The sequence below is a fragment of the Entelurus aequoreus genome, linkage group LG14 (assembly GCF_033978785.1).
Source record: "Entelurus aequoreus isolate RoL-2023_Sb linkage group LG14, RoL_Eaeq_v1.1, whole genome shotgun sequence".
NCBI classification, from domain to species: domain Eukaryota; kingdom Metazoa; phylum Chordata; class Actinopteri; order Syngnathiformes; family Syngnathidae; genus Entelurus; species Entelurus aequoreus.
This window is the reverse complement of record NC_084744.1, coordinates 27,915,863-27,927,227: the sequence shown is the minus strand read 5'-3', so window position 1 is coordinate 27,927,227 and position 11,365 is coordinate 27,915,863.

Genomic DNA, 11,365 nt, shown 5'->3' with positions numbered 1-11,365 from the left:
CCCCAGGGCGGCTGTGGCTATGAAAGTAGCTTACCACCACCAGGTGTGAATGAATGATGGGTTCTCAGCGCTTTGAGTGTCTAGAAAAGCGCTATATAAATCTAATCCATTATTATTATTATTATATATACACTACCGTTCAAAAGTTTGGGGTCACCCAAACAATTTTGTGGAATAGCCTTCATTTCTAAGAACAAGAATAAACTGTCGAGTTTCAGATGAAAGTTGTCTTTTTCTGGCCATTTTGAGCGTTTAATTGACCCCACAAATGTGATGCTCCAGAAACTCAATCTGCTCAAAGGAAGGTCAGTTTTGTAGCTTCTGTAACGAGCTAAACTGTTTTCAGATGTGTGAACATGATTGCACAAGGGTTTTATAATCATCAATTAGCCTTCTGAGCCAATGAGCAAACACATTGTACCATTAGAACACTGGAGTGATAGTTGCTGGAAATGGGCCTCTATACACCTATGTAGATATTGCACCAAAAACCAGACATTTGCAGCTAGAATAGTCATTTACCACATAAGCAATGTATAGAGTGTATTTCTTTCAAGTTAAGACTAGTTTAAAGTTATCTTCATTGAAAAGTACAGTGCTTTTCCTTCAAAAATAAGGACATTTCAATGTGACCCCAAACTTTTGAACGGTAGTGTATAAATCAAGTACATACTGTACTGTTTACTTGTAGAAATACCCTTTACAAAGTTAAACTATACCAACACAACCACTTTGCTGCTGCCAAAAATTGATTTCAAGTAACATTTTGATACTGACACATCTCATCTTTGCATATTTTACTAGAATACCCTTATGGCCATTACATATATCAAAATCTAGTACCTACTGTACTGTTTACTTATTTAAATACCCTTTTTAGAGCAAATATCTACCCAAATGGCCTCTTTGTTGCTGCCAAAAATGTATTTCAAGTAATATTTTGATATTGACACATCTCATCTCTGCATATTCTACTAGAATACCCTTATGGGCATTACATATATATCAGGGGTGGGCAATTAATTTTTACCGGGGGCCGCATGAGCAACCTGAGCACTGCTGGAGGGCCACATCGACAATATTTAAATTAAATTTGGCTCAATATTATTTTTGATATATACCGTAAGATAAATGATAATAATAATAATAATAATTGATAATAATAATTTAATTTAACCTAACTTAACTTTGTACCAAAAGCACTGCTTTGGAAATAATTTGCACCCCTTTCAGAGATCACATTTAGTTCCCCTTAAACATCCTCATGTTGCACAATGAAATGTAAGCATAGGATGAAGTGTGCATTCCTGTAACTTTCTCTAGTAACAGCATTCCATGATTAATATAAATAAATTAACATTAATAATAAATGACAGTAAAATAAGCACACATATGACTGAGGAGTCATAGTGTAACTTTGTGTGGTGTTTGAGTTGTCCGACTTTTTGTGTGGCCATAAACGCACCAGTGGTTTAGTGGTATGCGTGTTGGTGACAGATGACAAGTTGGTTTTGGCCTGGTTTGTACGGCAGAAAATGACTAGTTTTTCGAGATAGAAGTTTTTTACTCATGTTTTTGGTGTGGTTATGGCCGAATATAAACAGTTTTGCTTAATAAAGTGATCGATATAATTCCTGTCCGCGAAGCATCTCGATAGACGTTACAATAATTGAACGGTGTTCAATTGAACGGTGTTGACGAACACCGTTAGGGCCGCTTGTTGTCACTGTCACTCAGAGTTGCATTGCAAAATTACACAGAATAAATGTGTTTATTTTGTTCAGAATTCAGATGGGTTTGATTTGGTGCGCGGCATATATTTGCTGTGCGCAGAGGACGCTTGAGCAGTGCGCAATTGCACAGGTGCACACCTTAGAGAGAACGTTGCTTGGCAGTCCTTGTCTTGTTGAAAACACGGCATTCGTCATCAACTTTTCTCTTTTTAGCGTCTTCGGTGTAAACCGTGCATCACTTGTCGCTGTGCACCTTCACTCACAGGTTACACACGGACATACGCCCATAAATAACACTTTTCAAAATAAAAGCAGCACAGTTGTATTGCGCGCACGACATAGATGTTTTTTCAACTTTATTTTGTAATTTGTGATTGCAGCTGTTCACATTCACTCACAATCACGCACGTGCATACGTCCACACGGAAGTAATACAAATAACGCTTTTCAAAACAAAAGCATCACAGTCTATTACACACTTGACATAGATACTTTTTAAAATGTATTTTGTAATTTATGATTGGCCTCACGCGGGCCGGACAAGTACCTACTGTACTGTTTACTTGTCGAAATACCCTTTACGAAGCTAAAAACTACCAAAACGACCACTTTGCTGCTGCCAAAAAATTATTTTAAGTAACATTTTGATATTGACACATCTCATCTCTGCATATTCTACTAGAATACCCTTATGAGCATTACATATATCAAAATCAAGTACCTACTGTACTGTTTACTTGTTGAAATACCCTTTTTAGAACAAATATCTACCCATTTCTCTAAAAAACAATATTATGCATTCTGAAAATGTAAAGAATATACCGACAAATTTCCAAAAATTTCACTTGCAAACACTTTGTTCAAAAGGTTTTTACTGTACCAAAATTCTAAATAACTAAAGAAAAATCACTGATAAACACTGGAAAACACAGTCTGTTAGGGATTTTTATTCAAGTATGATGTCAGCGGATTATCCATATACGGCAGACATTTATTCCAACATCCTTCCTTGGGTCAGCCAATTAAACGGATGTAAAAGCTGCTAGGCTACATCAAGTTGACGATGAAACCCAATGAAGGAAAATGCTATGTTGTTGAGTTGCTTTAACCAGCACAAGTCACTACACTAACTTTAGCCTCATCTGAAGTAAAAAGTGCCTTACTTTGAACTTTTATGATTTGTGGCAATGTGCATTCATCTGTAAAGAACTTGAGAGCCAGCATGGACGATTAGATCAGACAAGCCAGTAAAATGTCTGCTCGCTTGGAAAACAACACTCCTTATCTACGTTTGGCCTCCCTCAAATGGCCTTGATGCTGCTCATAACAGAAGAAGGCTGTTCTGAAAACATCCCCCCAGGAGACCTCAGTGATAGCCGCTCTGACCTCCCTCCCTCCATCAACTGAACTTTGCTCGTAACGCCTACAGACACAACAACACTACACGCTGGACAATGGGCATATGCACATACACCCCACCCCCTCAGCATTTACCTTATTCCCACCTCTCTAAGGGGCGCCGGAAGTTGGCTGACCCGTTAGCGTTCCTGTTCTGTCTCCCTGTAATGTATGTCTGCTCTTGAATGGGATTGTGCTGAAAATCAGAATTTCCCCTCTGGGACTAATAAAGAATTTGATTGATTGATTGAAGTGGCTTTGAGTGCGCAAAGATTAGCCCTACTTCAACCACAGACCTTCACAAAAAGATGGAATTTCCAAAAAACGACTTGTATTGGTTACTATTTATGGCAATGGAGAATACAATGAAACGGTAAGTCATAAAAGGTTAGAAATGTGTGAATAATACATTAGCAACGTTAGCTCAATTTGTTGTGTAACTAGCTCAGCCTTCTACTGCAATAGCATCACCGTCCTCCGGCAAAATAAAAAATTATTATCCTTAAAAACTACTTTTAATTGGATCAGTGCCTATTGTTTGGCAACAGACATGGAAGTTATATAATCCGTTATTATGTTCGCAATATCACTTGTGGCAAACAAGTGCTCGTAGCGTAACTTGTAGCCTTGAGCCTCTCTTTGTTTACAACTCGAATCAGCCGAGCAGTGGAGTTATTCATGTGATGGAGGATAAAAAAAGCTTTTTTTGGTCAACATCCACATGTACACGTCCAGGATATAGCATTAGAAAGTTACACTCGGTAGAATTTAACCTTAGTCAGCGTATAGTGCCAGACCTGTACGTCAGCCGGGCTTGATCGTCCTCTCGCATCTTCACCTCCTTCCTTAGTGCCGACAACAAACCACCTTCAGCCGCTGGTCTCACCCTTTCATCTGGGATGTTGTGTTGTGGTGAAAATCACTCCAAACAGATGGCTTGTGTGGGTCACCGATGTCCATAGTGCAAATTAAAAGCAATGCGCAAGCCCACTTCTCCAAAGTGGGCTGGCTCAAGGTGGAGGACAGAGTTAAACAACTTGCACTGAGCCTAGTCTATAAAATCCACTACACCTCCCTGATACCGAAGTACATGTCAAACTACTTCCTTAACCTAAATGACCGCCATAACCACAACACCAGGGGGTGCTCCACTAACCACGTTAAACCCAGATTCCGAACTAACAAAGGTCTTAACTCATTCTCTTTCTATGCCACATCAATGTGGAATGCGCTCCCAACAGGTGTAAAAAAAGGGCATCTCTATCCTCCTTCAAAACCGCAATAAAAGTTCACCTCCAGGCAGCTACAACCCTAAACTAACACCCTCCCCGGATTGCTAATAATCAAATGTAAACAATCAAATGCAGATACTGTTTCTTATGCCTTCTGATCTCTCTCTCTCTCTCTCTCTCTCTCTCTCTCTCTCTCTCTCTCTCTCTCTCTCTCTCTCTCTCTCTCTCTCTCTCTCTTTCTTTCTCTCTCTCTCTCTCTCTCTCTCTCTCTCTCTCTCTCTCTCTCTCTCTCTTTCTCTCTCTCTATGTCCACTACTTGCTGTCCATATCCTACCCCCCCCCCCTCCACACCCCTGATTGTAAATAATGTAAATAATTCAATGTGATTATCTTGTGTGATGACTGTATTATGATGATAGTATATATGATAGTATATATCTGTATCATGAATCAATTTAAGTGGACCCCGACTTAAACAAGTTGAAAAACTTATTCGGGTGTTACCATTTAGTGGTCAATTGTACGGAATATGTACTTCACTGTGCAACCTACTAATAAAAGTCTCAATCAATCAATCAAAAAGGAAAAGTTCATTTGCATCTCACAAAACCAACCGAGAAGAAAAATGGCTTGAAAAAAAGGTCTGGAATGCAAACTCTATACACATTTTCACCAAAGAACCAGCATTGCATGTTATGTAGACCACAATGATGTGTTTTGAATGTAAAAAAAAAAAATCATGATATCACCCTTTTACATCCTCCTGTGTAAACAAAAATGACAAAATATTTTTGGTAATAAACAAAACAAAAATCGATGCAACCCCTGTACTATTGACTATATACTGATACAGTGGAACCTTGATTTACGGACTTAGTTTGTTCGTAAACGTGGTTCCTAAATGTAAAAGATTGTAAAGTGAAGCAGAGTTCCCCGTAACAACAATAAAAATACGAAAAATGGGTTGCAGCCTCCACAAAAGTCCCTATTTTAGTGAAGGTGTGTACACTTTGAACACAATATAAAATGCTATACAATACTGTGTATCAAACAAACATAACAAGGGGGTGATGGATCAACTTTCTGTGTAATAAAAAAGTCAAAACAACAACAAGAAGCTGCAGTGTGCGCTGCTCTGCCAACACACACACACAACAATCACTATGGTGCCCTCTCACAAACCGAATCGCAAAATCCTTAAATTTAACAAACACATTGCTCGATTAATTTTAAAATCCACTTTACATGAACAATGGCAGAGAAGCTGACAAGAAGCAGCAGACAGAGGGAGAAGGACTGTGTCTGTGTGTTTATGTGTTGGAAGTGCGAAGAGCCGTGCTGGAATGAGAGGAGAGATTGTGTCCTTTTTCCCACTGTGATATAAGTCTGTTCTGGCATCTGCGCCGGTCTCATCACAATTAAAACTTGATGTGGTTACTTACTGAGCTGTGCTGTGGTCATGCTTGTGAGCGCCATTATTGAACTTCTCGCAAATAGTCTTTTTTTAACTTCACAACGATTTGTTCATTTTTTCCACACTGGTCTGTTGTCTTTTTGGCGCTCTTATTGAGCTGGAAAAATGGACAAAAGTTGTCAAAAGGTTAAATATTTTTAAAAACCCACAAGCGTTGGAGTATTGCTACGTGACTTCTCCTGAGTTTTTTTTTAAATATTTCTAATACATTTGCAAAAATGGCTACATTTCTGTTTTTTTCTGTCAATATAGGTTGCTGAGTGTACATTAACCGTGTAGTTACATGTCCATGGTTTAATAGTATTGTTGATTTTCTGTCTATCCTTCCAGTTCTTTTGTTTCTATCTGCAGTTAAGCCCGATACTATCGTGTTAGCTTCGTAGCTAAAGTGCTTCCCCGATGTATTGTCGTGGAGATAAAAGTCACTGTGAATGTCCATTTCGCATTCTCGACTCTCATTTTCAAGAGGATATAGTATCCGAGGTGGTTTAAAATACAAATCCGTGATCCACAATAGAAAAAGGAGAAAGTGTGGAATCCAATGAGCCCTTGTACCTAAGTTATGGTCAGAGCGAAAAAAGATACGTCCTGCACTGCACTCTAGTCCTTCACTCTCACGTGCCTCATCCACAAATCTTTCATCCTCGCTCAAATTAATGGGGTAATCGTCGCTTTCTCGGTCCGAATCGCTCTCGCTGCTGGTGTAAACAATGTGAGGAGCCTTTCAACCTGCGACGTCACGCTACTTCCGGTACAGGCAAGGCTTTTTTTTAATCAGCGACCAAAAGTTGCGAACTTTATCGTCGATGTTCTCTACTAAATCCTTTCAGCAAAAATATGGCAATATCGCGAAATTATCAAGTATGACACATAGAATGGATCTGCTATTCCCGTTTAAATTTTAAAAATTCATTTCAGTAGGCCTTTAATGAAAAATGACATGAACTTTTTCTGATTTTAGCAAGTGGCTGCAATGAAACAAAGAGTGAAAAAATACTTTCACTGTATGTCAGCAGACTAATTAGGAACCTTTGCAACCTGTTTTGAAATGCTCCCATTATAATTTATATACCAAATAATATATAACAACATACATATTGTTATTGCAGGATATAGATTTTGGTGAAATCGCCCATCCCTAGCTCAGCGATATCCAAATTGGGTTTGCCCAGTCATTACGTTTGGCCCGTCAAAAACATGTATTTTTCATATTTTTCTTTTGAGATTTGTGTATGTGTTTACAATGTCGTACTCTTCTTCTACATCACGTGTAATTGCCATTTTATGAGGTTGGTGTGCTTTTAACTAGGGGTGTGGCGATACAGTCCACTCACCAGACGATGCACGATATTGGTTTTTACAAGAATGAGACGCCATTTTGGTGATTAACGTGATTTTGACACGTGTGCACTTCATGTGTATATTTATGTATGTTCCCTTGTGTGCTTACTTTCACTGTGGGTAATATCAATAAACAGCCTCCATTTGTTTACTTCGTCTGCATCCCTCCGTTTCGGGAGTCGATGGGGTAGATCCAAAAAGGGGGGTGGGTCTCACTGCGAGATGGCCCCTGGCACCCGTTTATTTCGCCAATCGGATGGGGTTAGAACCGGTATCTGCTGGAGTGACCTCTCCAGTGGACCTCTCCAGTGTATCTACACGGCCTGGGCATGGAACTATGGAGGGCAAGCTGTTGTCCAGACAGCAAGCCCCCCCTCTCTGCATGGCTGGTGGATCCAAGGGAGCGACGAGTGTTGATACAACTTGGCACCGGCGACGCCGCAGGAGTTGCCGGAATGACGCTACAACGTCAAACCGCCTTCAGGACTCCGGCTCTTGATTTTCTGTCGGGGTTTACTCCCTTAGCCTTACCCTCGAGTGGGTTGACCGCAAGGCAGCGGTGGTTTTGAGATTGGAGATTTCCTTCTCCTAGTTGGGCTGCCTTACCAGGTTTACGAGCCCCATCTGCCCGAATGCGGCAGTTAGCACGGGGGTACATCTTACCCGTGGCGGTATAAGCCCGACCTGACAATGACTAAAATTACTTACTTTGTTTACTTAGCTTCCCCTTTAATTCCCCACCTGTATAGTAGAAGGTTGTGGCCATAAACCGACAAGTTGGTCCACTTTGACATCCAACTTACACCTGGAGATAACGAGAAATACACAAAAAAAACACTTTTGCAACAAGCCTTTTTTTTTTAACCCTTGACTTGGATTAATGTTTTATTTAAACGGGAATATATGAACATACCATCAGTCTGCATGCCAGTGAGAGCAGACATTGTACAGTAAGTGATTGTTTTATTATTTAAAAAGTGAATGTTGTGATGTGTCCCCTAAATTAATATGTCGCTGTATGCTTAAAATGAGCAAAATATTTAAATATTACATGTTAGTACATTACATATGACAGCAGCTTTATTATTGTCCATTCGTAACATGTACAAGACACATAAGAACTGAAATTACATTTTCGGCACGGTTCCACTAAGAGCAGACATACGTTACTGGGGGACAAGACGGGACCGCCAATGGATCAGCCACTTACGGCGCTCCTTAAAAAGGTGGGAAAAAGGTAACATTGGGAAAGGGGGAAGAGTAAAAAAAAATATCAGTCTAAGGCTGGACCCTCAGGAGGGGTCCAGACTGAGTCCGAGGAAAAAAACTCACATAGCATGCCACACATAAACATGGTACATGTAATCACAACAACTCGCAACAGAGGAGGGGGGAGTTGGGACCCTGGAGGCCGGCTGCCGCTATAAAGCGCTACTCAGCCCCCACAACCCCGGACGAATTAAGCAGTGGTGAAGGCGTTGATTTGGGGAGAGGCGTGTGCGTGCATGTATGCCCAATTAACTTGGGTGAGATGTTCAAACGTCTTTGTGGACTGGGGCCGATCTCAAAAGTTCGACACCGGGTGCTTTTTGAAAAAAAAGGAAGGTCAGAAGCGTCCATCTTTGAGGAGTCCTCGGGGGAGTTCTTCAGAACAGCCTGTTCCTGATAGCATCAAGGCCATTCGAGGGAGTCAAATCGTAGATTAAGATGTTGTTTTTCTTCGAGCAGTCAAAACAATGACATTCCTGCTCTGTGTCCGTGCTGGCTCTCTCAATTCCAATTTAATTATTCTTTCTCGGCAAACTTCTCCAAGATGATATCCATTTTGCGATTCAACTCAGAAATCGTTCCAGTCTGTGTTCCAACAGCCCGACCCAATCCTTCCATTGCGTTGAACAGCCTTTGGGCCCCTTGAGTGGCTGCCATCGTCTTCCGAATTTGACGATACAGCAGGGCAATGCCCAGCCCAATCAGCAGGTGCCCCGCGATCACGGTTCCAAATAGGTAGATGTCTTCCACGTCCTCGATGGAAACGACTGAGAGGCACATGAGTCTCCATTTATCCCAGGAATCTCTCACGTACCCCGCAGCAATGGTTCCATCAGGGCAGCCAGGCTCCCCCGAACCTCTTTTCCTTGTCGAAAAGACTGTGTCAATTGCGTCGAGAGTCCAGCTGATCATATTCATTTTGATGTTTTAGATTTGAGGACAGCGCAAGAAGAGAGGCTTCAAAAAAGTTCAGACAAAGACAAGGACACAGAAAGCAAGCAGGGAAGGAGGGAACGGAGAAAAATGCGACCGCCCTCACCAAGAGGCAAGACAGAAAATCTATCGATATAAACTTACAGCGAGTATATAAACAAATGATGGAGGTTTTTGGAGAGTTTTACAACATTGTATATGCGGAGTACAGCAGCCCACATTGACTCCATTGTTAGCTGACTGTTGATAATGTTATTTACGATTTAGAATGCTTAAAAAAAAGAAAACATGTGTTCTTGTCTTACATAGAGATTGGGAATGCTTCCAAAATTCCAAAGAAAATTGCAGTTCCCCTTTAAATTAGAAAATGGAACAAAAATATATCATGTAACAACAACAGGACACACTGATACTAATAAAATGCCACATATGCAAATGTGATGAATTCATCTTAATACTGAATGAGAATATGTTCGGGCTATCCCTTTTAAAGGGCAAAGTCCTCCCAGGCTATGTTGTCCTTTTGACTGTCTGTATAAAGTGATGAGACTAAAATGAAAGTTTAACCATTTATTCTACAAATGGACTGGGGTAGGGAACACATTTGGAAGGGTTGCAAAATTCGACAGAACACAGTAAGGAAGGCCACGTTGCAAGTACCAGACATACTGGTACTGACAAAGCATCATTGACCCCGACATTCGGATTTCTGTTTGTTAAAAAATAAAATACAAACAATATCAAGATAATACTTTAATTGGAAATACTAAACGAGTAAAGTATATTAAAAGATTATCAAACAAACCTTTAATGAAGTGATCTCTACAGAATCTCCTCTCTGGTCAACAAAAGCTCCATGAAGACTCTAGCGCAGACCTGGGCATTCTGCGGCCCGCGGGCCTCATCCGGCCCTTTGTGCGTCCCTGTCCGGCCCGCGTGAGACCAATTATAAATTACAAAATAAATTTAAAAAAGTATCTATGTCGAGTGTGCAATACAACGGTGCTGCTTTTGTTTTGAAAATCGTTATTTGTATTACTTCCGTGTGGACGTATGTGTGTGCGTGATTGTGAGTGAATGTGAACAGCTGCAATCACAAATTACAAAATAAAGTTGAAAAAACATCTATGTCGTGCACGCAATACAACTGTGCTGCTTTTATTTTGAAAAGTATTATCTATGGGCGTGTGTCCGTGTGTAACCTGCGAGTGAAGGTGCACATGCAGCGACAAGTCCAAATCAAATCCCATCTGAATTCTAAACAAAATAAACATATTTATTCTATGTAATTTTGTAATGCAACTCTGAGTGACAGTGACAACAAGCGGCCCTAACGGTGTTCGTCAACACCGTTCAATTATTGTAACGTCTATCGAGATGCTTCGAGGACAGGAATTATATCGATCACTTTATTGAGCAAAACTGTTTATATTCGGACATAACCACACCAAAAACATGAGTAAAACAATTCTATCTCGAAAAACTAGTCATTTTCTGCCGTACAAACCAGGCCAAAACCAACTTGTCATCTGTCACCAACACGCATAGCACTAAACCACTGGTGCGTTTATGGCCACACAAAAAGTCAGACAACTCAAACACCACACAAAGTTACACTATGACTCCTCAGTCATACGTGTGCTTATTTTACTGTCATTTATTATTAATGTTAATTTATTTATATTAGTCATGGAATGCTGTTACACACACTATGTTGAAGTATTACTATTATTATTAATTATTATTATTATTATTATTATTTATCTTACGGTATATATCAAAAATAATATTGAGCAAAATTTCATTGAAATATTGTCGATGTGGCCCTCCAGCAGTGCTCGGGTAGCTCATGCGGCCGCCGGTAAAAATTAATTGCCCACCCCTGCTCTAGCGGGAACTCTCGTTCAACCCTTTTCCGATTACGCATGCACCTCCTGGTACCCGAGCACCTCCAAAACCCTCAAATCTAAACTCCAAACATCCCA